Raw genomic sequence first — 26365 nt, forward strand, 5'->3', positions numbered from 1 at the left:
TTTTTCTGAAGGGCTTTGTTCTCTTAATATAGATCTTATTTGCTTTCTTTATGTCTAAGGTTCCATGACCTTTCTTTCAGATGGGCTGGATTTAGGCAAAAGGAAGGGACTGAAATCTCCTGGGACCAGTGGAAGAAAGAATTTATCTTAGGGATGAATGAAGGCTCTGTTTGTAGTACCACCCTGTCATTATGGAAAACACATTTTTGAGGGAGAACAGGGAGGGCTCCCAATTCTGAGACTTTTCACAGGATGTCATGGACACTAGAAAAGTGACTTTAAATATCAGGAAGTATAGGGAGGCTTTGGACAAGTATTTGAAGGATCCAGGAGTGGCTTCAATGCTAGGGAAAGATCGCATAGGGCTACCCTGTGAATAGGAGATGATCTGGTTAGGCTGGAAGCTTTAAGGAATTTTTTGATGCAACGGCAGTGGGATAAGGGAGAGCATCCCTTGGCCACCAGAACTGAGGATATAACCACCCAGAGGTGTGTTGTCCTGCAGCCCTATTGACAGATGTGCTTCGAAGAATTCTAGGAGCAGCTTGACTGAAGCTGATACTGCCGTGTGTCTTCTTGATGTGCACCAGAAATCAAATCTTCTCCATGTTATTGTATACTGAGAATTGGTGAAAGAGTTTCTGGACTTCAGTAGGGTTGATATCACATCATTGGAATATCCTAGTTTATTTCAGTGTGAACATCTAATAATCAGACAATCAGGTTCAGAGTTGCTGGGCTGCAGAGGAACAGATGTCCCTGAGTTAGTAGATCTGGAATGTGTCATAGTGGTAGTGGAGTTGGCTGCAGACATCTCCATGAAGTCTAAACATCATGCCAGTGTGCTGTAATCATAACCATGGTAGCTTGTTGTCTCTAAATGCTTGGATGGCATGTGTTATCATGGGAAAAGGAGAGAATGCATATAGCAGAGCCCTTGCCCAAACCTGGGAGAAGGTGTGGTTTCCCCTCATCCAAAGATCTCTCCTGCTGGCATAGAAATTGTTTGTTTTGCCATTGGAGTTGGATGCCAAGAGATTTCCAGCTCAGCCAATCAGTTTGTCTTTGATATGCATGGCTCTGACTGAAAGAATTTCTCTTGGCCCACCTGAAGAAGGCTGTGGCTCCTGCTTGAAATAACCTCAACCAGATGTCTCCTTGTCTGTTATATATGCCATAATAATAGCGTTGCCTATGAATACAAGTATGTGTCTGCAGTTTAAAGTAGGAAGCAGTGCCTGAGGAACTAAATGAATCATCCACAGTTCCAATCTGCAACTGCTGACCTATCCCTCCAAGCTGGCATTTGTCATTATGGCATGTCTGTAAAGTTTTGCCTACTGGATACCGTGTGTGAACCTTGTCGGATGCAGCTGCTGTCTGATGGACCTTTTTACCATGCATGGAAGTCTTACAGTAAGAGAGCTGGAATTATGAGTGAGAGTAGGAAAGCTCAGCAGGTACTACTGCAGACACCTGAGATGAAACTTTACCTAGGGAAGTAGGTATATGCATGAAACACACATGCCCAATAGATAGAGTAAGTCCTTCATGGGGGAGCACGGACTATGAAGGGTCTTGTTTTTTTGCTCCAGAATCCATGCCTGCCCATTTCTGGAGAGGAAGGCCTTGTTCACTATGGTCTCCATCAAAACACCCTCGTGTTCTATTGGCTGTTTAGGGATAAACTGGCTTTCCTCCAGATTCATTATACAGTAAGAGCTATATTATCCAGCATTTCACCAACCAGAAAGCTCTAGAAACCTGCATTTCGGGAGGGAGTTTGGGCACAGGAGGGGTTTTGGGGTATCTATATGAGACTCCATAAATCTGGAAAGAACTGCATAAGGCAGAAAGACATCTCAAGTGAGTTTTGTGATCATAAACAGAGAAGAGAGGGGTTTTTTGTTTTTGTTCTATGCTTTGGAAGCAGCTTTTGCTAGTGGTTCCCCAAAAAGTTTCTCTCCCAAGTATGGGTTTGCTACCAAAACCTGTTTTGCAGAGACATCCACCTTCCATGTCTATAGCCAAAGATGTCTTCTAACTACAGCACTGGACACCACCAATTTGGTGGAGCATCTGAAAGCATCAAGCAAAGGTCTGAAACTAGAGAAGATGTTGGGGACCTCTTTAAAGAAAATGTCCCTAGCTCCTTGGTTCTTTTAACATTTTTGGGGATGCCAGAGAGGTGAGATTCAGTATAGTAGAACATTGTTCTGGAAAAAAAAGCTGCCACCAAAGCTCTGCTAGACCTTTGGAGACAGAGAAAATTCTGGAGGGGCTCCTTACTGTGAGGAGTTATTTGGAGAGTCAACCCAGCCAATCACAAACATCTGACTGCCTCCTACCATGTGGGGAACTGAAGAACTCATCGCTTCTGAATTTATAGACCCATCCCCCACCATGAGAACTAACTAGGACACCTTCAGATTTGGGGATTATTTTTAGCTAGTTCAGCAAATTGTTCCGGTTGTACTAATAATTCATATTGCAGTACCACCTAGATAACCCAACAGAATCTAGGGCCCCATTGTTCTAGGGTACTGTATAAACACATTGTAAGAGAAAGCACCTGCCCCAAAGATCTTACAAACTAATTGAAAAGGCAGACAGGGGGTAGTAGGGGAAACAGAAATGAAGTAATTTGCCTAAAGTTACAAAGGAGGTTAGTGGTAGAACTGGGAACAGAACCCAAGTCTCCTGACTTCAATCCAGTACCTTATATACTAGAGCCCACTGCCTCTTCTGCTTGTAGGTAAGCTTAGTTTTAAATATTGAGAAGCGGGTCTGTGTGCAGGAAGACACACAGTACTAGCAATCATTTTCAACAAATATACCTAAATAAAACAAAAACACAACCCATCTAACCCCCTTAAAATACACCAATGCAGAGTGTTTGGTTTATAAAGTTCTTTAATACAAACCTTTTAACATCAAGAAATACAGATTTTTTTATAAACATACTGATGACAGCATTTTCTCTCTTCTCTAGATGTATCAAATATATCTGAGACAAAGGCTCATGTGCTTTGTTTATCCACAAAAAATAGATAAAACAGCAATGTTGCTTTCCCTCCTCTACCCTGCTAGGGAACCGCTAAGTATCCACGTTCATGGAACTCCCTTTGGAATTCATGGAAGCTCTGTGCACCAACAGATTGCAGGACTTCTCTCCTACTGAGCATCATTGCTGACCTGGAGGGAGGAGAAGTTCAGTCTCAAGAGACAGTTTGGTCATCATGCATGTATGGGTCTCTCTCCTAAGATTGCTATCTCAGATACTAGTGATGGCTTTGGTCAAGGAAGAGCTGGGCTGAGAACATGAACTCAGTTTATATAAGCCTCCAAATGGAAACAAATTAGCTTACTGTTTGCTTTCAAGCTAGCCCACGCTAAGGTGAAAGTCTTCCTATCCCATTACTGTCCTACAAACCATTTACATTCATTTTTAGAAAGGGGGAGGGGGAAGAGGAGAGAGAGGAAACCAGGATAAAATAATTAGTTGAGCAAGACAAGGTCAGAACATCACAGCATTTAGCAAAAAAACATAGAGCATATGCTAATCAAAAGAAGGCTGACAAGGTTGTTACAATATGACTGCAACCTCAATGACTCATGACAAGTTGTTGTGAGTTGTTGGTTTCAGTCCAGTTCCTAGAATATAGCTGTTTTATTTGGTGGAAGCCTGTCACAGTGACAGTCTCAGCATGGCAGAAAGACTTAACCATACGTATGTTCCTCTCCACAGTAGCAGAAGCACTGTGTTCCTCTCCACAGTAGAAGAAGCACATTGATGAGGTAATTTAAAAGAAGCTACTCTGTTCTATCTATTTCAAGGATATATAGGGGGGTTTTAGCCTGATACTTCTTCAAGAGCATTATATTCACTTTAAGAAATATATATTTAAATGTTAAAAGTCAGTGCTAAGACAATGAAACAAGATGGCAAACTTATACTTTGTGAGCAGTGTTTGTGTTTAATTAAAATAATCCTAATTGTATTTAAAGACATCCAGAATGGATGGCAAACTGATAAGCAATTCTGCTTTGATAGCCTTACAGTGCCAGGGATTTCTTTTAATTAATTTCAATTTTCCCAGTGAAAGAGGTTTGCAGATAGTAATTGAAGAAGATACATCTTCATTGTCAGATTAGATCTATTTTTGGTCTCTGGAACAGATGCAGCTGACCTTACTCAAATGCAAAATCCCATTGAACTTCTTGAGGGCTACTCATGTAAGGGGAGTGAACAGGTTTTGTAAATAAGAACATTGTGAAGTGCGTGTTTTTATATAATTGTTTTGTGGCACAATTTTCAGTATTAACCATTACAAAGATGGCAAATAAAGTATGAGGAAACAGACAGGCAGAAGCCTCCAGCCAGTCACGTTAGGGACCAGAAACACATTTGGAAATGGGCAAAAATCAAGACAACTTTGATTTTGTAAAATCTCAGTCAGGTTCTGCTTGGTTAAAAGTCAGTTTAAAACCAAAGTGGGTGGATCTGGGTGCCGTTTTAGATGAAACTCCAAACAGTTAGATGGTGAATCATTTAGTTCCCTCATGAGCACTGAACAGTTACTTGCCAAAATAGTCATTATACACTCCCGTGCATATAACTTCAGACCAGTAATACTAAAAGGTTATTATATGGCCAAAAGTTTAAGAGGACAGAGAGTGCACAGAAATGGTTCCATTTTTTGGAAAATTAGAGTTAAATATTCCTACTTGTTACATACATAGAAGAAAGCTGGCAAAAGGATGTGCTAAAGATCACAGCACCAGTTAGAAAACTGCATCTGATTCTAATCCCACAGGGACACTAAAGTATCTGCACTAAAGAGTTTCAGTGGTTCAAAATTGGTGGGGAATCAGTTTCATACCCATTGCTGCTCTGTGCTGTCCTTTCCTCCTAGTAATGAGTGGAGAAGGGAAGGAAGACACTCTTTCATTCACTGGCAATGATGCTCATAAGATTCACCAAGTATGAGAGAAGACTTCACAATGTAAAAGCAACAAAGAATCCTGTGGCACCTTATAGACTAACAGACGTTTTGCAGCATGAGCTTTCGTGGGTGAATACCCACTTCTTCGGATGCAACCGAAGAAGTGGGTATTCACCCACGAAAGCTCATGCTGCAAAACATCTGTTAGTCTATAAGGTGCCACAGGATTCTTTGTTGCTTTTACAGATCCAGACTAACACGGCTACCCCCCTGATACTTCACAATGTAGTATTTCCAAATATTCTGGCCTTCTTTAATTCAATCAATACAATGGGCTAAGTAAAGTATCTGGATTGTCACACATTTATCTCACAAGAAAAAATGTGATATTTTAATTACATGTTACAAGCAGTCTGGCCTAGTAGATAGAGCACTAGACTGGGATCCAGGAGATTGGGGAGGACTATTCTCTACTCTGCCACTGAACTGCTGTTTGACCTTGGGTACATCATTTAATCCTTCTTTGCCTTTTTTCCCAGCACATGTATATTTATACTGAAAGTTCTTCGTGCAGCAATTGTTTCACTCTACATATTTGTATATCTAGACATAGTTGGACCCTGGTATTAGTTGGATCCTCTATGCACTGATATAATACAGATATTGCAGTAATCATCTGTGAGTGAAGCAGGAAGCATGCCCCATTTATGCATCATTAGGCATACTTCTCATTAGCTTTCAGAAAACAGATGCTTGCCTTTCAAACCAAAGAGAAATATAAATCAAAGGGTTTTTATTCTGATCTCACACCAGTGGAGTAAACCAGGAGCAACTCCATTTAAGTCAGTGAAGTTACACTAGTGTAAAAGCATGGTAAGAGAGATCAGAATGCCACCACAGAACAGGTACCATTATGAGAATATTCACATCTTCATCAAGGTAACACCCATCCCATTAATGATGCTGGTTTATTATGGAGGCTTTCCAAGTCATCAGTTGTGCGTTACCAAAGATGCACGAACTGTTGAGATTGAAAAAAAAATAGCTCATTCTTCCCTTATGCAGAGAGTAGTTTGGTAAGTTGTTCCTTTGATTGTGCAGAGAGTTTAGGGGACCAGTGTCTGGGTTTCCACTTACCCAGTTTTTTATTCCCTTAGCTCAGTTACCCTAGTTTCCAAGCTTAGATTCCAGATTTTTTTTTAATATATATGAATATTTTTTACTGATGCCTGACCTGACCCATGATTTGGAAACAACTCCTCCCCAGTATGGATCTGCTGTAGTGCTGAATGACAATAAGAGGAAGAAGAAGAAATCCAAGGATGAAAAGTATCCGGAGGATAAATGCAGAAAACTTTATTTAAAAAAAAAAAAAAAGAAGTAGTGCAGCAAATTTAAAAACTAATAATGCAAAGATATGTCATCCTGTTGATGCACAAGAGAGTAATGTGCAGTATTCTTATTAGACCTAATAAGAGCTACACACATATTCCCCTACAGAGAGAGGAGAGAACAGACCACATAGTGTTTAGTAATTATTGCTGTTTCTTTTCAAGGTGTGTAAACTAGTTGAGCTTGCCAAGTTAAGGATAAATTATATTGATTCAGCCACATTAGTAGTAGCACCCATGCTGGCAATCCGATTTCACCCATGGAAAAAAAAATCCTACATTTAAATTATTTGTCATAACTAGTTGCTCTCGGTGGACATTCAAATTTGTCTCCTAAAAGCAAGATGTATTGTGCCAAGAACCCTCGACATTTATAACCAATTTAAAAAAAAAAACAAAAAACAAACAAAAACACTAGCCCTGCAGGTTTTCAAGTTTATTTTCCAACAGGCTGTCAAATTAATAGTCAAGAAACATAATTCAGAGCTGTGAGGTAGGAAGAAATTGCATGATAAACAGCTGAAACCCACCAGCAACTAAAATCACAGAGTATGAAGAAATACAGCCTTTTTCATTTGCTTGTTTTAAACTGTGGAAATGTGAAGCGTGTATCATTTAAATTAAGGAGAGAAAATTTGAAGGGATTTTTCTTAGCTTCATTAGAGTATTTATTTCAGTTATCTACCTGCTTTATCATAAGGCTGTCACTATTCTGGTTAGAATTGTAATACATGGGCCAAAATTTTCCACATTTTACACTGACATAAATGCAAAGCAACTCATTGGAATTACTCTGAGTTTACACCAGTAGAATTGAAAGCAAAATCTGGTCCCAAGAGCCAAATGCAGCACCTACTGAAGTCAATGGGGCCCAGACTTTCAAATTTATCTAAGGGTATGTCTTCACTAGCAATGTTAAAGAACTGCTGTGACAGTGCTGCCGCGGCAGTGCTTTAACATGGCTGTGTAGTCACAGCACCAGCTCTGGGCAAGAGTCTTCCAGCACTATAAAAACCCCACCTCCACAAGGGGAATAGCTACTAGCCCTGGGAGCAGTAGTGGGAGTGGGAGCTGGTTCATGGTCTACACTGGCACTTTGCAGCTCTGAAACTTTCAGCTCTCACGGGTGTGTTTTTCACACCTCTGAGTGAGAAAATTGCAGTGTAGACAAGCCCTAAGCTCTTAACTTCCGTTGAAAGCAGTGGAAGATAGGAGTGTAAATACCTTTGAGGATCTGGTCCTGGGAGCAGGATACAGCCCTGTATAGTAATAAACATTTTAGATTATTCAATATTACTTTTGAACTATTGTAAACTATGGATATGAGAGTCATTTTCTCACATGGAGTATGTGGTTAACACAAAAGTCTGATGCATGAACATGCTTGAGATAAGCAATGACTGACTACCATAGTTAGAGACAGTGGTGTTGTAGGCATGTTGGTCCCAGGCTATGAGAGAGACAAGGTGGGTGAAGTAATATCTTTTATTGGACCAACTTCTGTCAGCGAGAGAGACAAGCTGAAAAAGAGCTCTATGTAACTTGACAGCTTGTCTCTCTCACCAACAGAAGCTGGTCCAATAAAAGATATTACCTCACCCACCTTGTTTCTCCCATACTATAGAAGATCTCATTTCAGCAATCCTCGCTGTTTAGAGGTGGAGGCTCTTTTATTCAGGAATCAGAGCCAGGGGCGGCTCTACGAATTTGGCCGCCCCAAGCAGTCATGCGCGGGAGGTGCACCGGAACCCCGGGAGCAGCGGACCTCCCGCGGGCATGACTGCGGAGGGTTCGCTGGTCCCGCGGCTCCAGTGGACCTCCCGCAGTCATGCCTGCGGGAGGTCCGCCGGACCCGCCTGCTGCCCCTGCCGGCAAATGCCGCCCCACGCGCGTGCTTGCCGTGCTGGGATCTGGAGCCGGCCCTGATCAGAGCTGTCACAGTAGTTTAGTCTCTTATAGTTTGTACCATCAGAAAGGCTTATATGGTGTGAGGCATATATTTGGTAAACACTCTTCCCATTTTGAATGAACTCATCTGAACGCCGTTTGCTAGCATGTTTCAGTCTCAATGCTTTATGAACTTCTGTTACCAGCATCTCAAAGGTGCGTCCTTCCAGTATCAAAATGGCAACTAGAACAGAGTATACATAGGACTGGAAGCGATCTCCTGTGTTATCAAGACCAGCCCCCTGCTATTGCAGGCAATCCCCATTATATAATCCCATTCATAAACCTATCATGCTCTTAAAACTACTGAGAGTATTTGCCCCACTTATTCTTCTTGGAAGCCTGTTCCAGAACTTCACTCCTGAATTTATTTAAAAGCTGAATTTGTTCATATTTCATATTCATGCAGCTCTTGGCCAATTAACAGAGGCTCATGGAGTGGTGATATGAGTTTTTCTATATCTACTATGGGCTCTTACAGTATGTCATAATATTATAAGATTTTATATTATCTGGTGGAAGCAGTAGTTTATAAATTTCATTTGAGATTCCAGGAGGAAGTCTGGTGGAGCAATTAGGGTAGGGCTGGGTTTAGGGAGGGGGTGTGGTTGCAAATAGAGGTTGTATGGAGCAGTATTCAGGGAATTGTTCAAGTAGCATCTGAAAAGCCTGGGATTAGTTATAAGTGATGTAGTAGCGTGATAGGTACAGAACTAGGGCAATGGTTGAGGGATAGTGTAATGGGGTACACACAGTGCCCTTCCGGATTCAGACCCTTGACCCCTCTCATCTGTGAATCAGGGAAACTTCAGTCTGGTGCAACACCCGTGTTCTTTATTTGTGATCAGTTTCCCACCACCAACTTCCAACTAGATGGAGGCTTTACAACTGCTTGACCTACCACAGGCCTGGCCAGCAACAGTCTAGGAGGTGGAGGCTGAGGCTCCTGCTCCCTCTGAGCCTGCCCTCCTGCTCTTAGTCTCACTTCCTTCCAGCCTTATAGCTCCTGCTAATGAGGCTGGTAGGTGTGATCAGTTACTAGGCAAACATAGGGAGGTTCACCCAGCCCCAATCCATTCTCCCTGATTGGGGCTGGAGTGGCAGGAGCTGATTAAGCCCTGCCACAGATTTGTAGAGGAAGAAAGGTGCAGAAGCAGCAAGAGCAGAGAAAGAGTGTTAAGAGGAAGCATTGAGGCAGATGAGCTGGAAGCCCTGGAATGCAGTCTAGGGCTTGAACTAAGTTCAGGGAGGTGGGCTGGAGAGGAGCTTGTTTCTATTGGTGGTTCTTCAAGTAGAAGCAGCCATGTATTCTATGTAGGCCTACATGCACCCAGCACACCAAAGCCAGAGAACTCTGCCTAGCAGTACCCTTAGGGTTGGTGCTCATGTCTTGTGGCATGTCTTACCCCTCCCCAGCTGTATAAGGGTAGCACCCTCCCCCATTAGTTCCTTCTCACCCATTAGTTCCCTCTCTGTGGGCTGAAGGCAGATCTGTGTAGCATTCTTTCACCTCTCACTTTCTGTATCAGTTACCCGAGACTTTTTTCTTGTATGTGGTTGTAGTAGTAACTTAGGCTTAGTTTAGTATTAGATTTAGTTAGAGTAATAGGCTGCCCTGTGTGATGCCCTCACCAGAGTTCAAGCATCGTCATATAGGAGGGCTATCACCAACAGTGATCCCCACACAAGGGTCTTGTTGAGTCTTCGGAAGGGACACATCAAGGATGTTGCACCGTCTATAAGATGTTTACAAAGAGGACTCAGGTGTGAGGACTTATGGTTAGGCAGCACCTTCTGGAGCAGGCTATGACAACTGCTGCAGTACTGAGGCCCATATCTGATCAGAAGTCAACTGTAGATCTTGCTAGTGAGGCCACTGCACATTTGGGTTCCCCCAGGCAGAGAAGTCATTTATCCTCCTTGAGTATGCTGAGAAAGAGTTCCCGCAAGTCCAACTGGGACCATTCCAGGGCACGAGAAGACTCCTCCTCTAAGAGGAGTGCTGATTGGTTCCTTACTCCTTCCAGCACGTGGGATGGAGAAGGGCTGTCTAACTGCTCCATGATACCATGCCGAGCTCATCGAGAGCCCCTACCATCAACTGTTGTTCTGGCCATGAGGAGTCTGTTGAGTCTGCTACTAACAGCATTGGCACTAGTGCCAACAGCCCCCATACCAGTGACACATTAAGCAGCATCAAACCTGCTTTGTCTTTTGGTCCTGGATACTTCTTTGGTTCAGGAGTCCTCTAGGGCCATCACTTCTATTGCCATTGTGCCCTTGGCGACTTTGGGCCACACAGCAGAACCACCAAGTTCACTGGCTCTGCAACCTGTCATGGTGGACTGGGATTATCAGTATTGTGTTCCCTCACATTATTGATCCAACCTCCCATATACCTTCCTCTTCATCCCAACCTCCTGACTCAGCAGTCAGATTTTGCATTCAGCACTCAGAACCTTGCATCTCACAGTATGGATGCTGCATGGTTAGATGAAGAGGAGGAATGATGTTCTGGGGCAATCTGACAAGTGCTGCTCACAAGCAGGAAACCTTCCTTCAGGAAACCAGTTGGAAGTAGTTCTCAATATGGTCATTGGCTCAGAGAGTTCAACCTAGGCTGGCTTATATTTCAGTCATCTGGTCTTGCACAAAGTGCACTGAGAGTGCACCTTGTGGTGATTTTAGTGTTTCCTCCACCCAGGGGCGGCTCTAGACATTTCGCCGCCCCAAGCAGGGCGGTATGCCGCGGGGGGCGCTCTGTCTGTCGCCGGGAGGGCGGCAGGTGGCTCCGGTGGACCTCCCGCAGGCATGCCTGTGGAGGGTCTGCTGGTCCCACGGCTTTGGTGGATCAGCGGACCCTCCACAGGCACGCCTGCGGGAGGTCCACCGTTGCCGCGGGACCAGCGGACCCTCCGCAGGCACGCCTGCGGGAGGTCCACCGGAGCCGCCTGCCACCCTCCCGGCAACCAGCAGAGCGCCCCCTGCGGCATGCCGCCCCAAGCATGTGCTTGGCATGCTGGGGCCTGGAGCCGCCCCTGCCTCCACCCATCCAAGAGAAATCAATGTTCTCAAATGCCATCACGGTGAGATTCTTGAAAGGAGTCATTCCCATCTTTACCTGCTAGTAAAAGAACCAGTTCCTTTGTGGGACCTTAGCCTTGTCCTTGAGGATCTTATGGGGCTCCTGTTTGAGCCTCTGGCAAGTTCCTCTCTCCCCCTTTTGTGTCAGAAAATGGCCTTCCTGATAGCAAGAACATCTCTAAGGAGAGTTTGTGAACTGCAAGCCTTGATGGCTGAACCTCCTTTCAGGCAGTTTTCCAAAGACAGAGTGACCCTGCAGTCACATCCTAAGATTTTTTCTCAATTTCACTTGAACCAAGGTCATAGCTACTAGTGGTTTTTTTTGTAACCTACATTCAACCATCTTCACCTATTGGATGTCAGGTGATGTCTAGTTTTCTATCTGGATAGGAGTAAGCTCTTTTGTTCCCCACCTCGTCTATTTGTGTCATATGCATACCAAAAGAAGAGTCAAGCAGTCTCTTTCCAGACAATCTCCAGGTGATTATTTCCTGCATCACGACAGCATGCAAAGTAGCTCAGATTATGCTTTCCCTTGCCGCCCCCCAAGTGACGTTGACTGCATTTATAAGTGATGTTCCAATTTTGGACATTTGCAAAGCTGCCACTTGGTCCTCTGTACCTACATTTACAAACAACTATGCCATTACTACTGCATCCCATTCAGATGCAAACTTTGGGAAGATAATCCTGCAGTCCTTGTTTAAATAGATTCTGAGCCCTGTCAGTACAGCCTGTGAGTCACCTACATGGAATACAGTTCTGTATCTACTCAAAGACATAAACTTACTGTAACTGTTGTTCTTTGAGATGTGATGCAGACGTGCATTCCACAACCCACCCTCCGTCCCCTCTCCATCAGAGTCTCTGCTTCTGATGTTCAGTGGAAAGGAAGTACCACCCTTACATGGCCTGAGAGGGGCTATGGTCACAAGATGAGAGTGCCACCCTATGGTTATTAGGCAAATTTCCCCAGCCCCAGCGTTCTGGGAGCACGGACACCTACATGGAATAGCTGTCTGCATGACATCTCAAAGAACAGTTACAATAAATAACTGTATTGTCCAGGGACAGAGAAGACAAAATACTTTTGTAATGTTGTATTCAGGGAAAGAGATGTAGAAAAGAGCCTGCAAGATGAAAGGGTTGTTTTATGATCGGAATGTTTCGACACTGCATAAATTAGACAGAAAGAAGTCCAGTGGGATTAAAATATCAATTTATCCTACCTCAGCAACATCTAGGAAAAACATCTCCCTCAGCTGTAGGTATTCTATCATGCACGTAGCTTTGAATAGTATTACAAAGAAGCAATGCTAAATATGGGTTAGATCATCAGCTACTGCAAATAGATGTGGCTCCAATGAAGTTAATGGAACTGGACCCATATTCCAAGCAAGTCTTTCCAAATCCATTTTTACCCAAAAATTCTGCAATAGTCAATCTACGAAAGCTCAGGCCTTAAAAAGGACTTTCAGTTTGTCCTACTAGCTCTTGTTATATAAACAGATTGAAGAATTGATTGCATTCCTACAGAAATGCCCCTAATAACTCTTTAGAGAGTAATAGCATTTTTCCACTAACAGTAGAAATATCTAACGGGTACCTGGAACTTGTATATCTGTATGCCAATTAAAAAAAGATTTTGATTTGGAAAACTACAAAGGGCTTTTGACTCAGATTACAGGCTCCATATCAGTTAAAAATAAAAAAAGAGTCATTGCTAATTCAAAGACAAAGACGGAGAATAGGAAAGCATAGCAAAGAATTGTGGTGTAGTTCAAGATACAGGAGTGTTACCTGGTCCCCAGTGAACAAGGGATTAACTGCGGTTCAGATTTCTCATCCTCTTGCACGGGTTCTTAGACAAAGGGCTCTAAGAGTGGCTGGTGGGAGAGAATGAGAGATTATACACAGGGTCATAGGGCTGGGATGAACTTAAAGTGGGGAGTTTTCCATTCACTTTTTAATTATGTTCTTTCATTTTAAATTGTTATAAAGACTACCCCGAGGAAGAGACATTGCTGACTACAACTGTGCTTTTCTTTTCAGTTGAATCATTCTACCATTCTGCATGTCAATCCTGTATCTCATTTCTTAACTTTGATACGATTCAAAATCTATGTTGTAGCCACATCACACATACAAGTGTATATCTCCTGAGATTGAGGTTTCCAAAAGATTCCCCTCTATTTCCACACCTTTATTCTTCATTATTCCCATAAAAGCTTGACTACAGATCCTTGACCCCCTTGCACAGTTTGTGTTCTGCTGGAGGCTGAACCAGTTTCAGAATCCAGGGGAAGACAGCTGCATCGTGTGGGGAGAAAAGCTTTGCAGCCACCTTTACACTCTTCCCTCAGATCAAGTATTGAGAGTTACTCTCAGCTGGACCCAAGAATTGGGCTTCCTATTCCTAGATCTTTGAGCTCATCAAAAACACAGATGTTTCAGCATGGAAATCCAAAAGGGAAGTAGGCTTCTTGCAGACTTAGCCCTATCTGCCTCGATCTCCAACTGTGGTCCGGCTGGACATCCAGTTTCTATCCATCACTGGTCATTCTATAGCATCACTGAAATTTTGGCAGACACATGGTCATCGGCCATGTAGCGGCATTCCTCTGCCAAATATGCATCATAATTCATTAGTCTTGCATCCTAATATGGCTGTACCACAAAAGTGGCTGAAAATGAAGCTGTTCTGATGGAGGCAGTTTCTAGATCTGGCTATGAATATCCTCATTGCTGATTTTGTCCTGCCCCTTAATATGGAGCAGTTGACAAAAGACAAAAATCACAAAAGTCAATCAGCCACTCTTCAGGCTTCCTCACTGCCCTGTTTCGCTGCTGTGTAATAGAGTTTGTATAACCATAGTTCTGTATATCTGCAACTTCATAGCAAGCCTGATGTCACAACATCCCCACAGAGGCCACTGAAGGGTCCAAAACATAGCAGCAGCAGCTGCTATAGGAGTGTCCACTTCTTTCAAGCATCCTCCAGCACTTTCTATTATGCTTCCCAAGTAATCCCAGGATATAACACTGTTTGATAAATGAACCATTTATCATATTTCTTTACCTGCTTACTTGACTGCAGTCTCATAATGAGTGTTAACAGGCCAACCTTAAACACTGAGGGGTACATTTTCAGTACAATATAGAGAGATTTGGCTGCACAATTTCCCATTAACACTAATGGGCATTGCATGGCTAAATCCCTGAACACCAAGCTGAAAATTTAGCTTCAAATGTGCCCATTATGTTATTTTTACACTTGTAACTCTATTAAACCCTCAAAGCAAACATTCATTGCTCTCACACTAACAACTGAGAGAAACTGTCTCATGTGGTTTTTAGCCTCAATTTAAAGAGCTGAACATGGGATCCAGTTCACACATTAAACAACACTTTTAAAGTGCTGTTAGAACAGGCACTGATTAAGAACTTCATAGCTTTAGAGGAAGAGAATCTATGAATAGACCTTAAAAGCTTTAGATAAATTCATGACATTTGAATTTGTCATCCACAGTGAGAATAATACAATTTCCCTCTTATGCAATTTCAAGACAATGCTAAAATTTTTAATGGTAATGAGTGCTTGTTTCCTACACTGATTTGCCATGAGCCTTGGATATTTAATAAAGCCCTCAGGAGTCTGTACACTCAATCATGTTTGCAATAAATGGGATATTTGCAGAATTAGAAACAACTCTTCGTATCTTGGGTCTCATGTCTGAGATGTGAATGGGATGATTGTACTTAAAAGGTTGGCAGCGTTCATAAGAGTAGGAACTGCAGAATCAGACAAGATTTTAATTATGGGACAGATTTCAGTATAGCCAAACAAGCATTCAAAAATCAAAAGCCAGGCCTCCCAAAACCCATTACCTGGCCTAAAAATAGTGAGATTTTAAGAACATTAGTTTAGATTCTACTTGCCTTCTATTCACCCATACTGGGGCACAAGAAGTATACTACACAATTGGTCATAATTGCCATCCCTGTGCGTTCCTGTACACAGAGATTGCTCTCTGTGCTAGTGCTCTATTCCCAACCCCAACCCCCATGCAAATTAGTACTTTAATGGCTACCACTTTCATTTCTAAATCTTCAAGAGTGGCCCAATCCAAACACCCCTTATATCATCAAGACTTCAGTTGACTCCTGCTGAAATGAGACTTTTCTTAGAAAAAAGGGCACACAGCACTGAGTCCAGTATTTCCTTTGCTCAAATTTGTCAGTGTGGGAATTGAAGCCGCTGGGGCTCAGTTCCCCTCTCTGTCACATGGAGATAAATCCAGAGGAACTCCCCTGAAGCCTTAGACATTTCAAATTTACACTGGTGTGAACAAAAGCAGGATCTAGACCCATGAACAGACTTAGATAACAGATTGATGCAAATACTATGCAACAAAAAAGTCACTCTGTAGTTCTTCCTGGGGCCTCTTTTTAATGGCTTTGTGAAGTGGGCTATTGTCCATTACAGGCAGGCATTTAAGTTTTCAGAATGCTCATTTCTTCTTATGAGACAATAAAATACTTCCTCTTGCACCAGCAGGTGAGCACTGAAGGCATCTTAAAAATCTGACCTCAAGTGGTAAAAACGCTGAATAATCTTTAAAGTTACGTACAATGCCACTTCCTCCCTTTTACCAGGATGTTGTAAAATGCCCTAATTAGTCTTTATAATAATGTTGACACCTCTGCAGCACATAAAAGAGGACTTTTAATTTGTAAGAGACAATTCTGGATGTCTTGATTTTTTACCTTTAATTAGACTATAACAGCCAGCTCCTTGAGACTGCAGACTAGCAATCCATTAATTTGGCAGCTAACCCACATGAGGTGTTCGTTTAGAGTAAAGTTAGATTTTTGAGGGGAGTTTTAAAGCTTTTAATATTTTGAATGGATTTTTAATACATGCTGTTTCATGGATTATTTAACCCTCTAATGAGGTAGAAAGAAATATTAAAGCTAACTTTTTAAATGCCAGACAAGTGACCAAGTAAAGCAAAGGAAAACTTTTCTGTTTCTTTTCCTTGATCTGGTATCAATAACTGCCTGGCTTTTGGAAGGGACTCTGATGTTTGGATTTTATATTGGTAAAATAATCATGCACGGTAGGGTACTGTACCTATCTGCAACATTCATTTAAAAAAGAAACATGATGAAAGATATAGCAAAGTTAGAAGATCCAAAGGAAATATAAATCATTTGAATGTGAAATCTTTTCTGCACCAATGTTAAGTCTAATAAGTCAAAATTGTCATACTGGTATGCTGTATCACAATGGCAGGTAAATGTAAAGGAGTGATGGCAAATAGAGTCCACTTCCTAGAAGTCTCTCTCTCTCATGGAATCAGAGATAATGGGAAATATATGTATTAGCATTTAATAAAATATTATAGGTTAGATGGTGGTTTTAATACAAGCCCCGAGTAAGGGGCAACACAGTCTGCTTTTGGGATGGCACAGCTAAGGACCATCCTGTCCCTCAGTATGCTCCTGGTGCCCCATTTGCTCAGAGGAGCAAGGGGAAGGAATGCACAGCCCTATATCAGACTGTTGAATTCCCCCTCCATGCCAACTCATCTGAAAGGGTGCAAGGTTGCATCCTGCCCGCTCCTCACCTGCATAAGAGGGATGTAGTTTCTTTGAGATGGCATGCCTTCACCCCTAATTGCAACCAATGATACAAGGAACCCATTCCTAAGGCTCTGTCTGTGGCCACATAATATAGGTTATAATTGTTCTTTATACTAACCATTCAAAAGCACCCTAAAAATCATCAGTCCAGAGAAAAAAAAATCAATCTAATTGACCATCCTGTACCATGATGGGTACAGAGTTCTGGAAAACATTTTCTATCCCACAGGAAATTCCAATCTTTCGGCATTGGGTTTATATCCTGAAGTGGGACAAAGTCAAAATATCAAAAGTTTTCATGGAATCAAAAAGTTGCATATTTAATTCAGAAATGTCAATTTTTAACTCAGTGTTTTGAGTTCTCTCACCCAGGGGAGGCAGGGGCTGGGCAAGAATCAGAAAGTGTTGTCCAAATCAACATTTGATGATATATTATTAATCCTTTGTCACGGAATCTCAATTAGTTGAAGCTCAAGATTGTCTCAGGTTCTATTGTGCTTTGAAGATCATCCCTGATGTGCTTCCATTATAATAAGGGTCTCCCACTAAAAAGTCCTGCCCCACACAATTTATGAAAAGTATATGCCTATTTTATGCAACACATGTCTGAGCCTATGAGGTGCTGAAGGTGCTCAGCACAACTGATTTGGCTCTGTAGCGGGGTGGTCACCCGCTCCTGTCATAAAGGGCTTAAAAAACAGCCCAGGAGAGGGCTGTGGCTGGAGGCAAGCAGACCAGGCTGATTGGGGAAGCAGCCTCAGATGTGGCCACGCCCCAGTCAGGGTCCAGCTGGCCCTTATTAGAGGGCAGTGGGCTAGGAGCATACAGACACACACTCTCTCTCGACTTTGAGAGGGAGGGGCCTGGCTGCTGGGGAGCATACCTGAGTATCTGAGGTGGAGCAGGGCTGGGGGAAGGTCAGAGGAGCTGGGGAGCTCTGGCCTGGAAACCCCCCAGGCTGCAGGCCTAGGATAAGGCCGAATAGGTACTGGAGTTGCAGGGGGCAGCCCAAGGGTGGGCAGTGGCAGCAGGTCCAAACCCCCCTTGCCTGTGATGAGTGGCTTATATACTGCAGTCTGCCCCAGTGAATGGGGGCTAGATGGGGACTGGGCAGTAGCCATATACTGAGGCGTGGGGATAGGGGGTGGGGGCTTCCCTGGAAGGGGGAGACCCAGAGACTGTGGGGTTACTGCCAGGGGGCAGCACCCTAGTGGAAAGGGGCATCAGGGTCCAGGAGGGACACGTGGGCCCAGTGGTAGGGAGACACCGGCTGACAGAGGGTGCTCCGGAGGCTGGAAGCTAATTCCCTGAGAGACGAGCAGGAGGCACCACAGCGGTGAGTCCCACACCATGACAGGCTCCCATATAATTAACCCCTGGAACTCATTGCCACTTGATAAATAGTGAAAAAATAGCTTAATGAAAACTCAAGAAAAGGAATAGAACATAAATAAAAAAGCATCTCAATGACATCAGCTAGGAGAAAATTACAAGGGCTACCAGTCCCCATGATTCAGGGCATAAACTGACCACAGCTAGTGATTCTCCTCCCAAGACTCCTTTTGCCACCCCACTCCCCATTGTGGGGGTTTACAGAACCCCGTATGATATTTGGCATTGGTCACATGAAGAGACAGGATACTAGATTTGATGAACCATTTGTTTACCCCAGCGTGACATTTCCAATGGGTCAGGTACTAATGCCCATACTCAGGGACAAGGTTGTGCCTATTTACACAAACACCAGTGCAGGGACCAGAAAATTATGTTAGGTCACCCTTATGGAATAACTTCAATGGTCACAATTTGTGGCAGGACAAGTTTGCCCCTCCCCAGAGAAACTGGAAGCCATGTCACAAGCCCCAGGGTTCCCCAAGATCCACAGCAATCTTGGCAACCCACCGGGGGCACAGGCCATCAGCGTGGAAGGCTTCACATCCACATGAGCACTGGGGCCCTACAGCCCTGCCACAGCTCCCTGCCAGCCCATATCCCTGACCTGGAAATGATCCCTAAAGGAGCTAACCAAGTGCAAAGGGCACTTTACTGAAATGTTAATACAGTCTTTGCACTTGTGCTATGTACAGCAAGGAACAATGAGTGACCCTACTCCAGCACTGCCTCTCCACTTCGGTTCATACCTCGATGGGCAGACGGCCCTCAGCATACACTGAGGGACGTGGAGAAGGGGTCATGGAAGCAGCCAATCCCCCTTCCTATGGGGACAGAGAGAACCATACACCAGGAGTTCTTTCTACATGTGGATCCTAGAGACACAATCTGTTCCTAATGACCATCTTAGGAAATCCTAAAGGACCAGAGTTGTTACTAAACTGCAGAAGCTGGTTTTATATTTATGTTTGCTGCTACTGTGTTATGCCTTTTGGTTTTGTTTTAAATTATTGCTCCAAAAGTCAGGAGAGAAAGTTTAAGTTTTTAATAATTAAAGCAAACACTTATCTATTCTATAAGACTTAATTAAAAATTTAGAAGGTTCATTATGATTGCCTGTTTGCTTCCATTGAAATTGCTGGAAAGGAGACATGAGGGGATTAAATATAAATAAATTAAAACAACAAAAAAAACTATTCAAAATGTGTGAGCAAGAAGAAGCAGTTGTCACAGATAAAAAGTCACTTGGGATATTTGTGTGTGCATCATCCCTTGCAAGCCTGAATATAAGGCTACAGAATGGGAACCAAACACATTGTAATGCCTTTATATAAAAATCAGTGATGCAGGCTCACCTGGAGCACTGGTCACTACATCTTCAAAAGGATATTGCAGAACTAGACAGGAATCAGAGATTACCAACAAAGAAGGTCCAAAGGTTTCAGATGCCTCTCATATGAAGAGAGACTGGAAACATTGGGATTGTGTATCTTCGAAAGGAGATGAGAGGGGAGATGATAAAAGCATATAAAATAAATAATGAATGGTCTAGAGGAGGTAGGTGGGGAACAGATGTTCCCCCAGCTCATAACAAAGAACAAGAGGACATTTGACTCACTTAAAGGTAGAAAATTCGACATGAATAAAATTAAATATTATGTGAAAATATTTCCTTCAGTTGTGGAACTCATTGCAACCTGATGCCCTTGATGACACAAATTCAGCAAGATTTCTAAAGGGATTAGCAATTTATATGGCTATCAAGAGTTATAATTAATTACAACAATTTTGGTAGGGTTAAATTCATACTTCAAGGCATTAGCTAATCTCTAACTACTGGAGACCATGATGAGACCTATGTCGAAGGCAGATGGCTTTACATATGCCCGGCAGGATTCTTATGCCATCCTCCAAGGCATCTTATTCTGCCTACGATCAGAGACAACATACTCAATTATATGGCCCACTGGTCAGGTTCAATCTGCCAATTCCTACACTCCTATTCCTGGAATACAACTTCAGTTTTACTTTTTTGAAGTTGGGGCAAATTCTCTTTACTGCATTGAAGCCATTGAGCCACAGAAGCTGAGTTTGTCCTTTTATTTGAGGCAGACAAAATGGACTTAGACTCCCCATAAAGGTTAGCACAGATAACCTGAGATGCCCCATAATTACTTACATGAAACTGAAAGGATAATCCAGTAGGTTCTCTAGCTAGTGCAGTAAACTTTACTGCTTAACTTTTTTACTCTTTGTGAAACTTTTTGTACTAAGTATCAGGGAGTAGCTGTGTTAGTCTGTATCCACAAAAGCAACAAGGAGTCTGGTGGCACCTTAAAGACTAACAGATTTATTTGGGCATAAGCTTTTGTGGGTAACAAAACCCTCACTTCTTCAGATGCATGGAGTGAAAATTACAGATGCAGGCATTTTCATTTTCTCTGCCTCAGATAAAGGGACAAACTCTGACTAGTGGTCCATATAGTTGAGTATGCTGTCTCTGATGGTAGCCAGAATCAGATGCCTTGGAGGCTGGAGGATTTTCAGCCTTTTTTAAAATTTATTTTTATGTATGGAGTTCTTCACTGAAATTTTATAATAATTTCTATGGGAGCAGTAGTAGAAGCAGATTCCACCCTAAGCTGGAGAGGGAGTGGATCCAGTTGTGGAGAACAAGCAACAGTAAGTGATATAGTAAGGCCAAGCTAGTTCAGCAGTGAGCAGAGGAGAAGGTCCTCAAGGGATGAGGGAGTGTGATAGTAAAGGGAAGGGAAGTAAAGGAGCTGAGGACAACAACAACAAAAAGTTGGGACGATTTCTCCTAGAAGAGAGCTACCCTGGTGGAAATGGTCCCCTTGTTTATGGAAACTACCACTCTCTTCTGTACTCCTATATAAATGATTTACTCAGCATCACAGTTCTCAACACATGAGATATACAGGAAAGCCTGAGCAGATACAACAAAGTAAATCTACACCTACTGACTACCACAACCCAATTTCTGAAAAAACCTTCTTGTTGCAAATTCCCTAGTTTGCTTTGTCTCCAAAACACTCACACACCTCCTTGCTGAGATAGTTACAAGTCCCAGTCTGACATTCTGGCAGCAGCCTTGAATGTGGTAAATCCCTAGTCTGCAGTGCCAAGAGAACAACAGATAAATGCTTGACTTAGCCACCATAGACAGATCCCTTCCTCCCAAAGTGATCCGATAACAATGGAAACAGGAACTGAAATGAATAAGCTTGCTGTTGAAGATTTCTTTGCTTAACTGTTCCTTTCCTTTATTCTAAATGTAAATGCCTCAAATTATAGTTGTACACTTAGGGCTAGATTGTGTTCCCACTGAAGTCGAAAGGGGTTTGTAATTGACTTCAATGGGAGCAAAATTTGGCCTGTAACGATCTTGCCATTACAAGACTGCTTTGTTTTGCTATTGCAAATCATAACCCACAACCAATCAACCAAGTGGGCAGGAACGCAGGAGGCCTTGGAAGTCATTGCTTTTATTCCTCAGACAGAGTCTACCGGAAATGAAATGCCCTTCTCTAGTTTCAATTTCTTCTGTTAAAAGAGTTTCAGTGGGCTGTATTTTGGCATATGCTGTTAAATCAATCACTGTAAAATGCATTAACCCCACACAGGCTACAAAAACACCTGTGTCATCATAACCTTAGTATTACATGAAAAACAAAAAGCAACCAAAGGAAGGCTATTGACATTTTAAAAGGACACTCCATCTTCACCTCATCTTCTTGAGCTTCAGGGTTATAGCCCATATGGCATATATCTGTTGTATTAGGCTCTGACGCTGCACCATTTGCCATGGTACCGAGCACCTTTCAATAGAGCATTAAACAATACAAATAGCATCTCTCCTGTGGGGTTCATTTCTTCTCTCTCTTCCTCTCCCCCTCCCCAGGGGAAAACTGCCTGTGGATATTTTATGTTTCATTTCTCTCTTAAGATGCACATTGGCTGCTGTATACATTTTTGTTAGCAAAGAGAAGGTTGAAGAAATGTGCTTTATGCTTGGAATGGAAGGGGATGAGGTCTGTCGTGGTTCTCAGATTGCGCGGGAGTTTGTACCCCAGTCTTTGACTGGCCCCTGAGAAAGCTGTGCCCCCTTCACAAATCAGCTTTACCCTTCTGCTAGGTAGAACTATTATACCACAGGAGTCAAACAGTTGACTGCAAATGTTGTCAACAGCCTTAACTGAATTCTTTAACCGATAGGAAATAAACCAATGTAAGCCGGTTCTAAACTTCTATAAAAGAGGATCCTTATAGGGGCTTGCATCAGTTTAACTAATATCAATTTAAAAAAAACAACAACACGCACTTAGTTAAACCAGTACAGGAGGCCTATTTAGATTGTGAAGAGGATGCCTATTTTGCTCATGTGTCAGACCTAAACAATACTTCAAAAAAGTATCATACTTTAGTATGTTGATTTGATTTCTGTTTCACTGTTTGAGCAGTTACACTTCCAGGAAGGGTGTAGGTTATCACTATGGAAAAGCAGGACTATCATCTTTGTCAAGCAGTCGTTGCACAAGTTATTTGTGCAGTCATCAGGAGTGACACAGTTAATCACATCATAACTGTTTCTTATGGAGTTGTTATTTCAATGTAAAATATATGTTCACATATAACCAAGCCATTGGACATTTCATAAGTGAAGAGGGAGACCCAATTTCTATTTGTGACTTGTCTCCTAAATCCCATAGTATTGTTTCTGCTTCCTAACTGGATGAAGCTTTTAAACATACTAGCAAAAAGACTCAACCACTTTGTATATGAATAATCAGTTATTCTAAAAATTGAGAAACTTTCCAAATTTGTGACTATTTTCTTGACTAATCTAGTGTTTGGCAGAATAGTCATAGAAAATATGACCTCATGGAGCACAGCAGAGTGAACTCACTGAATGAAGTTCTAACCCCATTGAAATCAATCGCAAAACTCCCATTGACTTCATGGGGCCATAATTCCACCCATTGTGTATAATTGTGATAATATTAATGAATTGCTGTGGTCGCTCAGGCTGTATACGGACGTCAAGATTTGGGCCTTAGAGCTCTTCTGAAAACTATATCCCCGAATGTAATGAAAGTCTGAGAGGTTATAACACTGCCAAATAATGAACTGTTAAAAAATAGTAATTTTATGTAAAGGGCTCCGCTATATTAAGTTGCCCTATCATAATGAGTTGGGTTAACACATACAAACACAGGAACGTAAAACCTTCAGCTTTTAACTCTGAAGAGAATGAAATGTCTCACCTAATTTAATAAAATGGTACATTCAAACTATCGTAGTTAAGGGGTTAACAACGTTTCCATTATAAAAACTACCCAATTTCAGAGTCTATAAACCTGGGGCTGGGGTGCGGGAGGAGGTGAGGGCTCCGGCTGGGGGTGTGGGCTCTGGTGTGGGGCCAGAAATGAGCAGTTCAGGGTGCAGATGGGGGCTCCAGGCTGGGGCAGGTGGTTGGGGTGGGGATGGGGGGGTGCAGGCTCTGGGGTGGGGCTGATGAGGTGTTAGGGGTACAGGAGGGTGTTCCAGGCTGGAACCAAGGGGTTCGGCGGGTGGGACGGGGATCAGGGCTAGGGCAGGGGGTTGGGGCGGGGGAGGGGGTCAGCGGTGCAGGCTCTGGGTGGCGCTTACCTCAAGCAGCTCCTGGAAGCTGCGGCATGTCCCCTCTCCGGCTCCTACATGGAGGCGCGTGCAGCTGTCTCTGCCTGCTGCCCCGTCTGCAGGCGCTGCCCCTGCAGCTCCCAGTGGCCATGGTTGCCAGCCAATGGGAGCTGCGGGGGCAGCGTGTGGAGGGGAGACATGCCGCTGCTTCCAGGAGCCACGCAGAGCCACATCACCTGCAGAGCGGGGCAAGGCCCCGAGCCGCTCCTCGGCTGGAGTGCCGGAACAGGCCAAGCTCTGGACCCCATTCCCTGGCAGGAGCTCAAGGGCCGGATGAAAACATCTGAAGGGCCATATGCAGCCCCCAGGCTGTAGTTTGCCCACCCCTGCTATAAATTCAATTAAAATCTCTTTTCTGGGCTACAATGAACCTTGAAAACATTTCTTTCATGACTAATTTAAAATTGTGCATATGGAAAATTAAGATCTCTATCAGCACAATAAATTGTGTTTGTACAACACAAAAGTGGTTAATTAAATGGGAGGAGATCAGTCCAAACCAGTCACGTAAATGGTTCAGGATAGTTGTGAACCTTTCAGTATTCAAGTACTGGAAGTTTTAGGCCTTGCGTTGACAAGGTGCTTAAGGACATTCTTATCTTTAAACATGTAAATAGCCCATTCTTATCTTTAAACATGTTAGAGAATACTCACATGTTTAATATTAGGCATATGTGTACCATGCTGAACCAGGGCCTGATTCTGCATCAGAAATGTATCAAATCATCTTGAGTTTTAAAGTCAGGCTCATAAGAGTTTGGGACTTCCTGCTTCCAAGTGAACAGGAAATGCTACAAGGACACCGGTATTTCTTGGGCCCACTGGTGCTTCTTCCTCTTGTCTGATAGTGCAGACACACGCACACGAAAATTCATACCAAAAAATAGCCAAATTATTCTGGAACAAATGGAAGGTTTTGTTCAGATTTGGTTAAAGCTGTAGGCTTGATATCTGTTGAATTTGAAATGGGTCTCACCCCTAAATAACTGCAAGATAGAAAACCTAGAGTTTGATTCTGCTCTGTAGAAGTCAATAGGAATTTTGCACAACTGGACCCACAGTAAAAATTCAGATCCAGATCTGGATTTCCAGTTTCTGCTTGGTATGTTTGGATTCAGGGCATGGGTTTAGTCAGAAAGATTAAGGTGTAGTTGACAGAGGAAGAGAAAAAACTGAATGTTAAGGTCTAAATTCAAACTGCCCTATGAGAGAGAGTTGGGTTAAGAGGTGGGGGTTTGTTGTGGTTTTGTGTCTTTTTAAAAAGTGTTGAGTGGGGTCAGGGAAAGAAAGAGAAGAAAACAATTTAAAGATAAATAGAGATGCTTTGAGCCTTTATAGGTAAGTGTGCAGCATTAATCGAAGTGTGGCTTCAACTTTTCAAGCAGTCTTTGTTTACTAGGAAAGCTTTCTAATTAGAAAGATAGTTACATACTGGAACCAGGTTACTTAAGGAGGCTGTGGCATCCCTGTCCTTGGAAGTTTTTAAGAACACCTTAGACAAATCTGTCAGGGGTGGTCTAGGTATATTTAATCCTGCCTCAGTGCAGAAGGATGGATTAGATGACTTCTCAAGGTCCCTTCTAGCCCTATATGTCTATGATTCTGCATTGACTTGTTTTGAGACATTGGGTATTAGATACCAAATGAGAGAAAGCCCTTAAATGTAAAAAGGGATGAGTGGTCAAATTATATTGATACTATTACTTCATGAAACTAAATGCTCCTAATGACAGACACCAAAAAGCACTTTTCTTCTCCTTACTCACTTCTACCCTTTAATTCTTGCAGCCTTCCCCACTCTCTCCCCACTCCACCCCACCCACACTAACCAACCCATCACAGTTGGGCAGGCTGGCTAGCTGAGCTAGGTGTTAGTGAACCCTTGCTCAAACATACTCTTCCTGCCCACCCAAGCTTTAAAGGGACAACCCAGATTGGAATTCAAGAGATTTATTTCCACTGAGATGTTCTTAAATGGCTTGTGAATTCTACTAAAAACACATTCCTGTCATTCCTTGGGTTCCTCTGAAGCCTTCTAGCCTGAACATATTGTGTGTACAGAAATATCTGAGAGCTCAGATGCCAAGGACTGAGCGGATCTGCTGGGCCCAGATTGTAAGGACAATGTTAAATCCTTCATTCTCTACACTGCAGCTCCATTCTCCCTTTATTAATATTCTCCCTGTCCTGGTTTCCTATACTGCAGCTCAATTGTATCTTAATTCTTTATATTTGTTCTGTGCACATTACAAAACTCAA

General features: G+C 42.8%; 1 long non-coding RNA gene across 1 annotated transcript in view; it reads right to left on the reverse strand.

Annotated features, from left to right (window-relative positions):
* Positions 1-2985: 2985 nt before the first annotated feature.
* LOC120372638 overlaps positions 2986-26365 on the reverse strand; it is a 29939-nt gene continuing 6559 nt past the window's right edge. Inside the window, exons 2-4 of the long non-coding RNA XR_005585082.1 lie at positions 13169-13254; positions 7562-7596; positions 2986-3195 (exon numbers count right to left, since the gene is read on the reverse strand). This is a non-coding gene — a long non-coding RNA (uncharacterized LOC120372638). The remainder of the gene's footprint in view (positions 3196-7561; positions 7597-13168; positions 13255-26365) is intronic.

This window comes from Mauremys reevesii, linkage group 9 (assembly GCF_016161935.1).
Source record: "Mauremys reevesii isolate NIE-2019 linkage group 9, ASM1616193v1, whole genome shotgun sequence".
NCBI lineage: Eukaryota > Metazoa > Chordata > Testudines > Geoemydidae > Mauremys > Mauremys reevesii.